At 39.4% G+C, this 15,692-nt stretch overlaps 1 long non-coding RNA gene across 1 annotated transcript; it reads left to right on the forward strand.

The window, feature by feature from the left end:
- The first annotated feature begins 386 nt into the window (after positions 1 to 386).
- Positions 387 to 15,132, forward strand: LOC124108441 (uncharacterized). The gene is made up of 3 exons (XR_006856687.2): positions 387 to 534; positions 10,923 to 11,036; positions 13,348 to 15,132. It is a non-coding gene; the product is annotated as an uncharacterized LOC124108441 (long non-coding RNA).
- The last annotated feature ends 560 nt before the right edge of the window (positions 15,133 to 15,692 follow it).

Raw genomic sequence — 15,692 nt, forward strand, 5'->3', positions numbered from 1 at the left:
TAAAGGAGAAAAGCAGCTGGAGATATGCTCAGCAAGAGAAAAAGGGCACTCCCATGTGGCCTTGGAGTCCATTCTGGAGCTATTAGTATTCCAAAATCCCCTGGAAAGGCTTGCATGGATTTTCCAAACCTATAGTGATTCTGGCCAGCAGGTGTCACACAGAGAGTCTTCCAGGAAGTAAGCTGTGTCTGAGCAAGGAGCAGAAGTGTGATTCCAGGCCTAATCTAAAGTTTATACCATGTGCCTTGAGGGAATCCCTTTCCTTCTCTAGGCTTCTGCTTTCTCATCAACACTGGGTCACTGGGGTAAAGTGATCTCCAGTAAGCCTCTTGGCTCTGAGAGGCTGTCATTGGTCTTTGCACATTTCATTCCAGCTCAGTCTGACCTCCAGTACCCCATGGTAGTGACAGCGATCTGATGCTCCCAGGATGCTGCAGACCTGAGCTGAGTCCACAATCAGACAATATTGGGTCTGGATCTTTTCCCCTCACTGGCTTCTGAGGACACACAAGGCAGAATATCTGAGCTGTATCTGTGAGTAATATCCAGGACTCTGTGTTCCTGTGGGGTACCCAACTGCTACTCTTGCTCCCACCAGAAATCTCCTTTGAGCTGCTTGTGACCCCAGCTCTCCCACCTCTGTCAGTTATGATTGCGCCTCTGAGAGGGAATGCAAGAGGTTCCATGGAGGGAGGAGAGGGGTATGTGAAGGCTCATTGAGCTCATCCACCTCCTGCATTCCTCTTACACCTCTTCTCAACCTCCCTCAACCACACTTTGTCTGCTCCAGGTAAAATGGGCTGTGGCTCCCAGGCAGCATTGATAGCATGGTGGTTGCTAGGGCACTGTGGGATCCTTTTGAAGCAGGTCCAGTGGGGAGGGCTTTCATTCTCTTCAGTGGGGGCCCTGTTTTTCTTCATATGGGAATATTTGGCTGCATGAGTTCATTCGCATTGTCACCATCACTGACTTGTCAGTTCATTCAGGTACTACACACCTTCTGAATTCATTTTACCTCTTTCCTGCAATATGTGATCACCAGGGAGAAGAGCTGTTCAATGCACTTCCTTCCTTTGATGGCACCTCCCAAACCACCTGAGAAGCAGGCAGGGTCAAAATTATGACTTCAATATGGAGAAGAGCTTATCAGCTTCCACTCTTTAAGTCAAACCATAGCAATCTTTATTGGGTTTTGAGGTTCAGCAAACTTTAAGTTCATGATGATTGGTGGAATCTTGAGTCTAGCCTTGACTCTCTTCTTCCTCCCTGCTCAGTGAATGAACTCCTGAAATGACACCCACATAACACGTCATTATGTCACCATGAAAGCCTAATCATGGAGTTATCACTCAAAAAACTATGATCTTGGTAATACTTGACCACATAAAGAGCAACAACAGTATATGAGCTTGCTTTTAAAACTAAATGCTCTCAGTTTGAATGCTGTCTCACAGATTAAATGCACCTGAGTTTGTGTTCTGCCACATTATCATAGGGAGATATATACTGACTTCTTGAAATACTCTACTCTAGCACAGATTACACTGAAGGAAAAAAGGGAATACAGCTTTTAGTAACTGTGGGATCAAACTTACAATTTATGAAAGTAATCATACCTTTCTCACTATCATTGGCAAGCAGCAGGATATTATAATTCCCAGTCCTGTATATTACAAAAAAGATAAGTGGGATTGAAGGGTAGAGATGTATAGTGAAGTAACTCACTACCTGACATTAGAAGGAAACACTCACCTAAATAGAGATTATATCTGGGTATTAGTGTGGCATGTGATTTTAACTGATCTACCCCAAACAATTGTTTTTGGCTTTACACTTTGAATGTATTCAAGAGTTTGAAAAAACTCTCAGATCTTTGTGTCTAAACTAAAGGAAGCTATGATACTAAAGGCAAATTGACAGCATAGCAGTGTTAAAAACAAAGCTTAACTGACATGATTTCATAGGTGACCCCTACATCTGCATTGTGGCTATGTTGCTAATAGTTTTATGATGACTATAGATCACATTTACCACTCCATGCTTAGTATAGAAAGGACGAAAACCTGCCAGTCTTTTACTGAAATTTCATAATAAATTTGGCTCATCATGCCAGCCATATTAGAACATACCTATAATTTCAGTGACTCAGGAAGTTGAGGCAGCAGCATTACAAATTTGAACCCAAACTGTGCAATGTAGGAAAACCCTGACTCACAATAATATTTAAAGAAGGCTGAGTATATAGGTTGGTGGCCGAGCATTTGCCTAGCATGTGAGAGGCCCTCAAACCCCCAGTATTAAGCTAGTCATTGAGCTAGTGACTACCTTCCAGCCTCCTGAGCAGGGTGAGTGGGTGAGAATCTGTTTGCCATCCTCACTGACAGGACTTGATGAAGGGTTTGGGGGACAACCTAAAATAGGTCTTTTTACCCCAGTTTATACCACTATCTTACAAAGTCAACTTGATTCTTTTTTTTTTTTTTTTTGAGATCCTGGAAATTGATTCCCAGTACCTAAAGAAAAAAAAATCTCCACTGGATATTTAAGTTGTTTCCATAAATTTAGAGGTAGAACTTCTGGGCCAACGATTAAATACATATATAACGTTGGTAGGTACTACTGAGTTCCTGTCCTTCTTGTTGTACCATTTTGCTTCTCCACTAGTAATGTGTGTGAGTGCATGTTCCCCCAGCCTTGCCTAGAGTGTAGTGGCAAACAGCATTTTGCAAGTTTGATGGAGGGGTGGTTGTTGGTAACAGTGTAGTTTTGATTTGGACTTCTGTTACTTGCATATATTTTAGGTGTAGTTGGACACAATGACTTTATTTTATTTATTTATTTATTTTCATGTGGTGCTGAGGATTGAACCCAGGGCTTTGCACATGCTAGGTGAGCAATCTACCGCTGAGCTACAATCCCAACCCCTACTTGCAGCATTTGAGTAGATTTTCAAGTTAGGGGCCATTTGAATTTATTTTTGTTTGAATTATTCGTATCTGTTTCTTTTTTCAATGTGGTTGTCATTAGAAGTGGGTCATAAGACGCTGTTTTTACAAGCTCTTTATTAGGTTTATTAACCGACTGGGATAATAATTACAAGTATTTTTTTTTTTCCTGTCACTTATAGTTTTATTTTCTTTTTGGTACTTTTTGTCATGTAAAAGTTTACTTTTATGACATCAATTTTATCAATCTGTTCATAATTGTATCTGAAATTTGAAGCCATTAAAGCAACTTAGTTAGCAATTTTTTATGTTATTAAGAAACTCATTCATATTTTTTCTTAGTATTTGTATGGTTTCTTTTTAAAAAAAATATTTTAATACCTTTATTTCACTTATTTATTTTTATGTGGTGCTGAGGATCGAACCCAGGGTCTCACATGTGCGAGGTGAGTGCTCTACCAGTGAGCCACAGACCCAGACTCTGGTTTCTTTTTTTAATATTTAAATTTCCAACCAATTTAGAATTTATTCTGAATCGGTCTACTTTTATTCTTAACTTCTTTAATTCATTATCAATTCATAAGAAGCCCACTGTTTCCCTACTGATTTGAGATACCACTTATATTATATATTGATGTTTTTTGTCACAAAAACAAACATTAAAACTAAAAATCACCTGTGATGAATGATCGTAAGGGAATTCTTGCATTGTATGGGATACTGAGAAGAAATTCCATGATTTCTTTTGCCTTATTCGAGATACTAAATTCTTTTTTTTTAATTGGTTGTTCAAAACATTACAAAGCTCTTGACATATCATATTTCATACATTAGATTCAAGTTGGTTATGAACTCCCAATTTTACCCCAAATACAGATTGCAGAATCACATAGGTTACACATCCACATTTTTACATAATGCCCTATTAGTAACTGTTGTATTCTGCTATCTTTCCTATCCTCTACTATCCCCCCTTCCCTCCCCTCCCATCTTCTCTCTCTACCCCATCTACTGTAATTCATTTCTCTCCTTGTTTATTTTCCCATTCCCCTCACAACCTCTTATATGTAATTTTGAGGGTCTCCCTCCATTACCATGCAATTTCCCTTTTCTCTCCCTTTCCCTCCCACCTCATGTCTCTGTTTAATGTTAATCTTTTCTTCCTGCTCTTCCTCCCTGCTCTGTTCTTAGTTGCTCTCACTATATCAAAGAAGACATTTGGTATTTGTTTTTTAGGGATTGGCTAGCTTCACTAAGCATAATCTGCTCTAGTGCCATCCATTTCCCTGCAAATTCCATGATTTTGTCATTTTTTAGTGCTATGTAATACTCCATGGTGTATAAATGCCACATTTTTTAATCCATTCATCTATTGAAGGGCATCTGTGTTGGTTCCACAGTCTAGCAATTGTGAATTGAGCTGCTATGAACATCAATGTGGCAGTATCCTTGTAGTACACTCTTTTAAGGTCTTCAGGGAATAGTCCGAGAAGGGGAATAGCTGGGTCAAATGGTGGTTCCATTCCCAGATTTCCCAGGAATCTCCATACTGCTTTACAAATTGGCTGCACCAGTTTGCAGTCCCACCAGCAATGTACAAGAGTACCCTTTTCCCCACATCCTCTCCAGCACTTGTTGTTGTTTGACTTCAAAATGGCTGCCAATCTTACTGGAGTGAGATGGTATCTTAGGGTGGTTTTGATTTGCATTTCTCTGACTGCTAGAGATGGTGAGCATTTTTTCATGTACTTGTTGATTGATTGTATGTCCTCCTGAGAAGTGTCTGTTCAGGTCCTTGGCCCATTTGTTGATTGGGTTATTTGTTATCTTATTGTCTAATTTTTTGGGTTCTTTGTATACTCTGGATATTAGGGCTCTATCTGATGTGTGAGGAGTAAAGATCTGTTCCCAGGATGTAGGCTCCCTATTTACCTCTCTTATTGTTTCTCTTGCTGAGAAAAAACTTTTCAGTTTAAGTAAGTCCCATTTGTTGATTCTTGTTATTAACTCTTGTGCTATGGGTGTCCTATTAAGGAATTTGGAGCCCGACCCCACAATATGTAGATCGGAGCCAATTTTTCTTCTAACAGATGCAGAGTCTCTGATTTGATATCTAGCTCCTTGATCCACTTTGAGTTAACTTTTGTGCATGGCGAGAGGAGGGGATTTATTTTCATTTTGTTGCATATGGATTTCCAGTTTTCCCAACACCATTTGTTGAAGATGCTATCCTTCCTCCATTGCATGCTTTTAGCTCCTTTATCAAATATAACATAGTTGTAGCTTTTTAGATTAGTCTCTGTGTCCTCTATTCTGTACCATTGGTCCACCCGCTTGTTTTGGTACCAGTACCATGCTGTTTTTGGTACTATTGCTCTGTAATATGGTTTGAAATCTGGTATCACTATACCGTCTGATTCACACTTCCTGCTTAGAATTGCTTTTGCTATTCTGGGGCTTTTATTTTTCCATATGAATTTTATGATTGCTTTCTCTATTTCTACAAGAAATGCCGTTGGGATTTTGATTGGCATTGCATTAAACCTATAGAGAACTTTTGGTAATATCGCCATTTTGATGATGTTAGTTCTGCCTATCCATGAACAGGGTATATTTTTCCATCTTCTAAGATCTTCTTCTACTTCTCTCTTTAGGGTTCTGTAGTTTTCATTGTATAAATCTTTCACCTCTTTTGTTAGGTTGATTCCCAAGTATTTTATTTTTTTTTTGAGGATATTGTGAATGGAGTGTTTTTCCTCATTTCCATTTAAGAAGTTTTGTCGCCGATATACATAAATGCCTTTGATTTATGCGTGTTGATTTTATATGCTGCCACTTTGCTAAATTCATTTATTAGTTCTAGTAGTTTTTTTGTAGACCCCTTTGGGTCTTCTAGGTATAGAATCATGTAATCCGCAAATAGTGATAATTTAAGTTCTTCTTTTCCTATTTTTATGCCTTTAATTTCTTTCATCTGTCTAATTGCTCTGGCCAGTGTTTTGAGAACTATATTGAACAGAAGTGGTGATAGAGGGCATCCCTGTCTTGTTCCAGATTTTAGAGGGAATGCCTTCAACTTTTCTCCATTCAGAATGATGCTAGCCTGAGGCTTAGCATAGATAGCTTTTACAATGTTGAGGTAAGTTCCTGTTATCCCTAGTTTTTCTAATGTTTTGAACATAAAGGGATGCTGTACTTTGTTGAATGCTTTTTCTGCATCTATCAAGATGATCATATGGTTCTTATCTTTAAGTCTATTGATGTGGTGAATAACATTTATTGATTTCTGTATATTGAACCATCCTTGCATCCCAGAAATGAATCCTACTTGATCATGGTGCACAATTTTTGTGATGTGTTTTTGTATCCAATTCACCAGAATTTTATTGAGGATTTTTGCATCTAGGTTCATTAGAGATATTGGTCTGTAGTTTTCTTTCTTTGAGGTGTCTTTGTCTGGTTTCAGAATCAGGGTGTTGTTGGCCTCATAGAATGAATTTGGCAGAGCTCCCTCTTTTTCTATTTCCTGAAATAACTTGAAAAGTATTGGTATTAATTCTTCTTTAAAGGTTTTGTAAAACTCCGCTGTATACCCATCTGGTCCTGGCCTTTTCTTGGTTGGTAGTCTTTTATTGCTTCTTCTATTTCATCCATTGATATTGGTCTGTTCAAATTGTGTGTATCCTCCTGACTCAGTGTGGGCAAATCATATGACTTAAGAAATTTATCAATGTCTTCACCATCTTCAATTTTATTGGAATATAGGGTTTCAAAATAATTTCTAATTGTCTTCAGTATTTCTGTAGCATCTATTGTGATATTGCCTTTTTCATCCCATATGTTAGTAATTTGAGTTCTCTCTCTTCTTCTCTTTGTTAGCATGGCTAAGGGTATGTAGATCTTATTTATTTTTTCGAAGAACCAACTTTTAGTTTTGTCAATAGTTTCTTTTGTTTCCATTTCATTTATTTCCGCTCTGATTTTAATTATTTCTTGCCTTCTGCTACATTTGCTATTGTTTTGCTCTTCCTTTTCTAGGGCTTTGAGATGAAGTGTGAGCTCATTTATTTGTTTTTTTTTTTCCTTTTTTTGAGGAATGACCTCCAGGCAATGAATTTCCCTCTTAAAACTGCTTTCATTGTGTCCCATAGATTCCGATATGTTATGTCTATATTTTCATTTATCTCTAAGAATTTTTTGATTTCCTCCTTTATGTCTTCTGTAACCCACTGATCATTCAGTAACATATTGTTCATTTTCCATGTTATGTAGGATTTTTCTTTCCTTCTTTTATCATTGATTTCCAGTTTCATTCCATTATGATCAGATAAAATGCATGGTATTATCTCCACCCCTTTATATTTACTGAGGGTTGCCCTATGGCATAATATATGGTTTATTTTTGAGAAGGATCCATGTGCTACTGAGAAAAAAGTATATCCACTTGATGATGGTTGATATATTCTATATATGTCAGTTAAGTCTAGGTTATTGATTGTCATATTGAGTTCTATAGTTTCTTTATTCAACTTTTGTTTGGAGGATCTGTCCAATGGTGAGAGAAGTGTGTTGAAGTCACCCGTAATTATTGTGTTGTGGTCTATTTGATTCTTGAACTTGAGGACAGTTTGTTTTATGAATGTCACAGCACCCTTTTTTGGTGCATAAGTATTGATAATTGTTATGTCTTGTTGGTGAATGGTTCCTTTTAACAGTATATAATGTCCTTCTTTACCCCTTTTGATTAACTTAGTCTTGCAGTTGATTTTATTCAGTATGAGGATGGCCACCCCTGCTTTCTTACGAGGAATGTGTTCGTGGTATATTTTTTCCCAACCTTTCACCTTCAGCCTGTGTATGTCTTTTCCAATCAGATGTGTCTCCTGGAGGCAGCATATTGTTGGATTTATTTTTTTTAATCCCTGTTACCAACCTATGTTGCTTTATTGGAGAGTTTAAGCCATTAACATTTAGAGTTACTATTGATATATGGTTTGAACTTCCAGCCATGTTTGATTATTTATCTGTTTTTTTTTTTTTTTTTTTTAATTTGGTTTGTTTCTCCATGATTAGCCCCACCCCCGCCCTCTGGCTTTACTGAGGTACTTCTCACTGTTGGTTTTGTTTATTGTTTTTCATTTCTTCCACATGTAGTGTTTTGCTCAAGATGCTTTGTAATGCTGGTTTTCTGGCTGCAAATACTTTTAACTTTTGTTTTTCATGAAAGATTTTTATTTCATTGTCGTACCTGAAGCTTAATTTTGCTGGATACAAAATTCTTGGTTGGCATCCACTGTCTTTCAGTGTTTGAAATATGTTGTTCCAGGATCTTCTCGCTTTCAGCGTCTGTGATGAAAAATCCGTTGTTAACCTTATTGGTTTACCCCTGAATGTAATCTGCCTCCTTTCTCTTGTAGCTTTTAATATTTTCTCTTTGTTCTGTATATTGATTGTATATCTTCATAACAATGTGTCTTGGTGTTGGTCTACTGTGATTTTGTATGCCCGGTGTCCTGAATGCATCTACAATTTGTACATCCATTTCCTTTTTTATTTCTGGAAAGTTTTCTATAATTATTTCATTCAGCAGGTTGCTCATTCCCTTGGTTTGAACCTCTATACCTTCCTCTATCCTGATGAGTCTTAAGTTTGATTTTTTTTTATGTTATCCCATATCTCTTGGATGTTTTTCTCGTGATTTTTTAGCAGCCTTTCTGAGTTGGCTAGACTCTTTTCAAGATGATATATTTTGTCTTCATTATCTGACCTTCTGGCTTCTACTTGCTCCACTCTGTTAGTGATACTCTCATTTGAGTTTTTAATTTGGTTTATAGTTTCCTTCATTTCTAGAATTATTGTTTGATTTGTTAAATAATCTCTATCTCCTGATAAAGATGCTTATTTGCTTCTTTTATCTGTTTGTGTAATTCATTTTCATTGTGTTCTTTCATTTGTTGAATTTGCTGTCTTATATCCTCTTTAAGATTCCATTCCATCCATCTAAGGTATTCTTTGAGTTCTTTATTTGACCATTTTTCTGATGCCTCTAGGTCCTCCTGAATATGTAGGCTGTCCTGCATTGTTTGTACTCCTTTTCTTCCTTGCTTTTTCATGCTGCTCATGTTACTTCTTGTTCTGTTTGACTGTTGAGTTACTGTTTACTCCTATAAATTTATTTGATGCTTGGGAGGAAAGATATTAGAAGGGAAGGGAAGAAGTCACTGTCGCTGCCCGTTTCAATGAAGTTATCTCCTCTGCCACATTCTGGTGACGTCAGTTCTCTGCCATGGTGGTATCCCATGTAAATGGCGACAGTTCATTCCCTTTGCCGGGTGACCAATGCAACAGGTGGGTCCTGACTGGCTCTCCCAAGCCCCGTCTCAATCCTTTGGCCACTGCCTATGAAGGCTCAGTTGGTATTAACCTCCGCAGGTTCAGAAGGGCCGACCAGTTGTTTCAGTGGGATCATTTAGCGCTGAGTCACAGCAGTTTGTCTGTGAGAAGCAGGTAAACGGGAGCTTGAATTCAGCCGATCCGAGCCCCTGTACTTCAGTGCTTTTCAAATGAGAGCAATGGTATCAGTGAACATTTTCCAGAAGTTACCACCATAGGTGTAGCCGATCTTCATTATTCCAATTCTGTATTTGCAAGTTTACTGCTTGCTAAAACTTAATTGTAGCCCCCAAATCAGTGCCCATGTGCACAGAGCCATCTGATAGCTATGCTCCCTACTGAGGCTGAATGAGGCTTCTGCCTTCCTTTTTGTTCTTACACTGTAAACAAGTGTCTGTTTCTCCACCTGTCTTCTTTAAAACATACTCCATACATCATGCTGAAGTACTCTTGTGCTCCTGAGGAAAGGAAGGCTTAGATAGCCTCACAGAGAATACACACATCACAGAATCTCCCTTCCCACACAAGCTGTGGCATTGCTGGCCCTGTTGCATGCTAACCAATTGGCAGCATGCATCAATTAAGGGGTCTCAAACAGAAACCACAAGGTGACATATTGGTGGGTGGCTGCAAGCAAGTGCAACTAGAGGCTGGCAGGCACCTGGCCCTGCTGCACCTAGGATCAGCACCCCAACATTCCCTAGCTGAGGGTTTGAGGTGACTTTACAGAACAGAACCGCCATGGATAACAAGAACTATTATGCAATTGACTACTGATATTTGGGCATCCTGATCCTGGCCAGGTGCTGGATCCCATGGACAGCAGCTCAGTGCTCACAGGGATGTGATGGAGCAGAACCATACTGAGTAAGGGTCAAGGGCTTCCCACATTATTCTTCATAACCCTCTGAGGTAACCCTGAAAATTACCCCCTGTTGTTGCTCAGAACATGAGTGTGGTTTCATGGGCTTAAGTGACTTACCCAAGGTAATCTCAGAACCAGTGACTGCTGGGTCCAGAAGTCCAGCCCTGGCAATCAGACCATGAAGCCCTTGATGGTCCCTGAGTGATACTGCCCACTCACCTTCCCTCTTTGCTGGGGCAGAGTTGTGGGTATTGGCAGACTAAGATAGTGGGTACACAGAGACCCTAATCTGATGCTCCCATGCAAATGACATGTGAACCCTTGGGGACATACTCAAGCCACAGCATCTGGTGTGCTTAGGATGTCTTCTATTGTGTTCTGTGCTTCTGAGGTAGATTTTTGCTTTGTGGTTTCCACAGCTTATATAAAAATCTTAGACTATTTTATGCAGAAAATAATTTAATCTCAATCATATACAACTCTGCTTTGACTAGCTACTTAAAACACACATTTTATGCTTTTGATGTCAGCATTTTCTTCACTTTGGACTATGTATCTTGACAATCTGTTTGCTGTGTAATTGTCTTAAATATTTTTCTCTCTTCACATACTGGAGAGAAATATTGACTCAGTATTACTTATAACATTTATGTCTGTGCTTTTAAATATTTTATGTTACTAATTAGTAATTTTGTCTGTTTCAACTTCACTCCCTTCAGCAGTTCCAGGGACAGACCTCCTGTTGGGGAACATGGCTTTTCTTTGGGAGAGTCATCACCTACTTCCTGTTCATTTCTGAAGGACAGTTTTGCTGGACAAAAGATACTTGGTTGGTGAGTTTTTCCTTTTTTCCCTTTAGCACACTGAATTTATCCTCCTGCTCTCACCTACAGGGCTTTTGTAGAACAAGTCCTTGAGTGCCACCTTGGGGCTCCTTTGTCTAGGATAAAGAGCTATGTTTTTAAAGCACCACAGTTTCTGTGCACTGCAGATAAGCATAGTCTCAAAGAGTGACAGGGAGGACTGTGTCATCTGCTGCACAAGTCTTGTGTGGAAGAGGGCAGTATGACTCAGCAGAGCTGAGTGAGGTGGTTGGGCTATTCCTTATACCTCAGCATGGAGACACGAAATGTGTTCTCTCTCTCTCTCTCTCTCTCTCTCTCTCTCTCTCTCTCTCTCTCATATTTTTTAATTGTTTTTGTTGCTCTGATAAAAGAGAGAGAAAACAATCTTAGTCTTGGATAAGCAAAAGAATAACAACAACAACAACAAAATGTAGTTGGAAGGAACCCTATGTGATGCCATTCCTCTAGCCAGTGTGAGACAGCCACAAATTTAATGGAATTAGGAACATTGCATTTGAGTCAACTTAAACTTGAAATAAATTTGTAGTGGGTATCCAAGAAAATTAAATCCCACAAGAATCTTCACACACAGTTGTCAGAGGAACCCATCATGGACCTCTGTGATGCTTCCTAAGACATTTGAAAGTGAAAAAAATGAGAAAAGGAATCTGCCTCTGCTTCCTGCTCCAAGACCTCATTTTATTTAAGAAACTACATCAAATTGTCCAGTCTGATTTTGTCAGTAGACAGGAATTTTAGGAAACACATAAAAAGAAATTCATTGTGATTCTGGTTAACTTTTAAGCACAGCACAAAAGCATGGTAACATAAAAAATGAAAAAAAAAATACCTTTTTAGAATATTAGAATATTTAATTTATTTAAGCCATGTGAGTGATATAATATCCAAAACAATAACAAAACTCAAAACATGGTTTTATCCTTTACCCACATGTGCCCCACTTCTTAATATAAGGGGTGAGAAAACTGGGAATCAGTCTGCAAACTGAAGGAATATTTTTGATTCTCTCTCACTTTCCATTTCCATCACAAACTGGGAAGAGGTATCAACTAGGCATCATCCAGAAATCCAAGGTCAGTTTAGAGCTGATCAAGAAAAAATGAGACAGAGGGTCCTGAGGGGCAGGCTGGTGGCCTGCAGTGGCTGAAGAAGCAAGAGCTGACCAAAGAAACTTGAGCAGGAAAAAGCCGAGACCACACTCCTCCTCTGCCTGCAGCTATGACCCTGGCTGCCACTCTCCAAGGCTTCCCCATCTTCAAGGCTTTCCCAGGCGTTAACTTCTCAGCCTCTTAAATTTGCAGGGCTCATTTGCTCCACATTCCAAATCACCTTTCTTTTTATTTGTTATCCTCTAATAATATTGTAAGTTTCCTTTTATTAAGTTTATTGTCTAGATTAGAGATCAGCAAAGTACAGCCCTCCAACAAAATCTGGCTCCCACCTGCTATTAATTAACATTAATATTAACATTACATTTTTCTAGAGCACAGCTAGGCCCATTTGTCTCTGGATGCAGGGGCTGTGGCTGCTTTGAAGCAGCAGCAGAATGGCTGAGGGGTTGTGGTAGAGATGCAGAGATCACAAAGCTAAGGATTTTCACTTTCTGGCCTTTGCAGAAGGTCTCCCTACATCTGGACAAGCTCCATAAGCACAGGACATGGGTTTGCTCAATTGTGTGTCCCAAGTGCTGACCAAATAGTTAAGGCAGGAATGGATCAGGCAGAAGTTTTTCTGTTTTGTAGCTTTAAAAGAAAGAGAGGCAGGAGAACCTGAGTCACCACATCCCATACCAGCATGGCACATGGAACACAGAAAATTTTGTGCACCTGCAGTTAAACCTTTATGTCTCTATTGATTAAGAAAACACCGGATGTTCATGAGGGTTTTTTCCATTCTTAAAGTTCAAGAACCACAGGAATAAGGGGTAAGTAGGGCAGGTTAATGAGGTTTTCTCTTGAGAACTGGGAAGCTGAATAAACCATCCAAGTCCACACTTCTCCTGGATTCCTCAGGAGTCTCAGTTCCAGTCCTTTCCCAGCGGTAGAGGTACACTTACAGATTTCTGTACCTTGGTTCACAGGTCATGTTTTCCAGGGGAAAGAGGCATCAGAACAGCCAGATCACTGTCCCCAGGCTTATGGGAGAAGGGGAGGAGCTGGTCACAATAGGCTCAAGTTTTGGTTACTCTGAACCCAAGCAAGGGAATATCCTGATTCCATTTTTGCTAGAGGACTGAAGATACCTCTTTAATTTCTCTCATATGATTTCTTCCTTATAGTCATCCTAAATAAGTCCCTATTATCTGAAGATTACTGCTTTTATAATCTATGAATTTTCATCTTAATGCATCCTGAAGAAGTTGTGAATCTGCAGGCAAGAGGATGAATCAGGAAGCAGAAGCAAGAAAAGCCATTTGAAAAGGAGCAAGAAATGAAAACCACAGTGATCCATGTTCTAGGGTTATGAAAGATGTGCTTAGCAAAAAATGACCTGACTTCTAAACATGAAGGATATTTTCTCTTCAGCAATCAATAGTAGCTCTTGGTACTTTGCCAAATATGGTTAGAAAAACATTTTGCCTTTGTTAAGCATTAACTTTGTGGGTTTTTTCCCCTTTTCTGAGATATCTGTAAAATTTTTCTTTCTTTTTTTCAAAATTAATTTTAGGGATGGGGTTACAGTGATTGAATGCTTGCTGGCCTTGCATGTGTGAGACCCTGGGTTTGATCCTCAGCACCACAAAAAAAAGAAAAAAAATATTAAATTTTACTATTGTTACAGGAATCCATTCTTCTTATTGCAGATTAGATCATCACAATATATGTTATTCAGCATTTCCAAATTCCTCCCTCCAACATCCCCCATTATTACCATTACTATGTATCTTGAATGTTTTTACCCACCTTACAATACTTTTATAACCACATGGACATACATATAGAAAATACTTTGCATTATTCCATGTTTCATCACACAGAGCAATAATAATTCATACTACTTGCTTCATTCTGCACCTTGTTTTTCTGAAGAAGGATTTTTGAGATAGATTCATTTTGTAAAGCAGATAGAAAGGAGATGAAAAGATAGACTTTATTCAATCTTTTTGAAGCTGGTAAGTTCCCCTCCTAAGCAACTGCTACTTGTTGTCCCATCATTCTTCCCCTGATGGGCCCTTGGACTTAGGGCTCCTTGCTGTTGTAATATAGAGCATTCTTACTTGTCATATGTATGTGAGTCCCACATGCATTCCTCTAGGACAGACATTTATAATTTGCACTGCTCGGGCCTGGGGAAGTAAGGTCATGGTGGGTTTGGCTTTATGAACTGCCCTGTCCTGGAGCCCAGTCCCTCATCACATCAGCAGTGTGCACGAGTGCTGACCCTTGGTGGCACCTTGGATTCTTCAATAGCACCTGCCTTGACAGCATGAGGCCTGTGCAATCCTACCTCACTGGGGCTGGGGTAGGGGGGCACCCAAGGCCTTGTGAGGTGGATTTCACTCAGCTGAATGGCTGTTCTGATTTTCCTTTTTACCTACTGAAGGCTCACCATTCTAATTTTCCATTTCTTGGTCTTTTTACTGTTGTTGTAGGAATTCTTTGTGTACAATCCTCCCAGTTAGGGCTGGATTCCTGCAAATCCAAACTAGCTGGTATGGTTATATTTAACTATATATTCTCTTTTGTGCATTTTGCTTTTGTATGAGTCTGTTTAAAAAGGTGGCCCTCCTCCATGCTTAGCAGATACACATCACATGCTTTTCCAATAAACATACCATTTCTTCTTTTTTTTGGGGCCACTAGTTCACTGGACTGTGGGTTTTGGAACAAGCAAAGGCTCACCCCTCAGGCAAGCCTATCTATGGAAGCATTTAATCTTTCTCAACGATGTGAAAGGCTGGCAATCACATTTTGTACTATTGTATCTGATGGCATAAAATCATAAGATCTGCTCTTCAGTGACTTTGTAAAAGTAGCACAAACCCCCAGCCTGCCTGTGGACTTGATGCTACTCTCCATGACCCTTGGAAGCCCAAGTAGATTAAATGGCACACATTACCATATGTCACCTGTCTCTTTTCCATTTCCTACAAATATCTCCTTGGTAAAAATGGAGATTCACCATATCTCATTTTCCAATCTCACTCTTACAATAAGAGGAATCATGACTCCCTGGTGTGACAGCTGACTGTGTGGAGGGGGCAGAAAACAAACAAGGTGTACCCAGAGCCTCTGGTGGAGCCAGAAATTGGGAAGCACTAAAAGAAAACCCCAAGAACACATAAGTCTATAAAGTGATGGAAGGTATCAAAGGACACAGAAGCACCTTAAAAAATACCTGGGGACAAAACTGGAGCAAATAAGCAAGGTGACACAAGGTGTGGGTCAATAATATCCAGGTCAATATGCACTCCAAGACAAATATCCAGGAGTCATATGACATAAGCAGGCAGGTGGGGCACGTAGAGGGTCCACTCTCCAGAAAGCAATCTGAGGGCGGACCAGCAGACAGTCCATACTCAAGGAGGAGGCTTTATCTCTGCTTCTTGCTCCTCCAGGTTGGGCCCTGAATGGCACCTACTCTAATGTTCACAATATGAAAGGGGAAAGGGTGAAGGAGGTC

Source organism: Marmota monax, unplaced genomic scaffold (genome assembly GCF_021218885.2).
Source record: "Marmota monax isolate L192 unplaced genomic scaffold, Marmota_monax_Labrador192_F-V1.1 WCK01_AAM20220418_F8-fsc00613, whole genome shotgun sequence".
NCBI lineage: Eukaryota > Metazoa > Chordata > Mammalia > Rodentia > Sciuridae > Marmota > Marmota monax.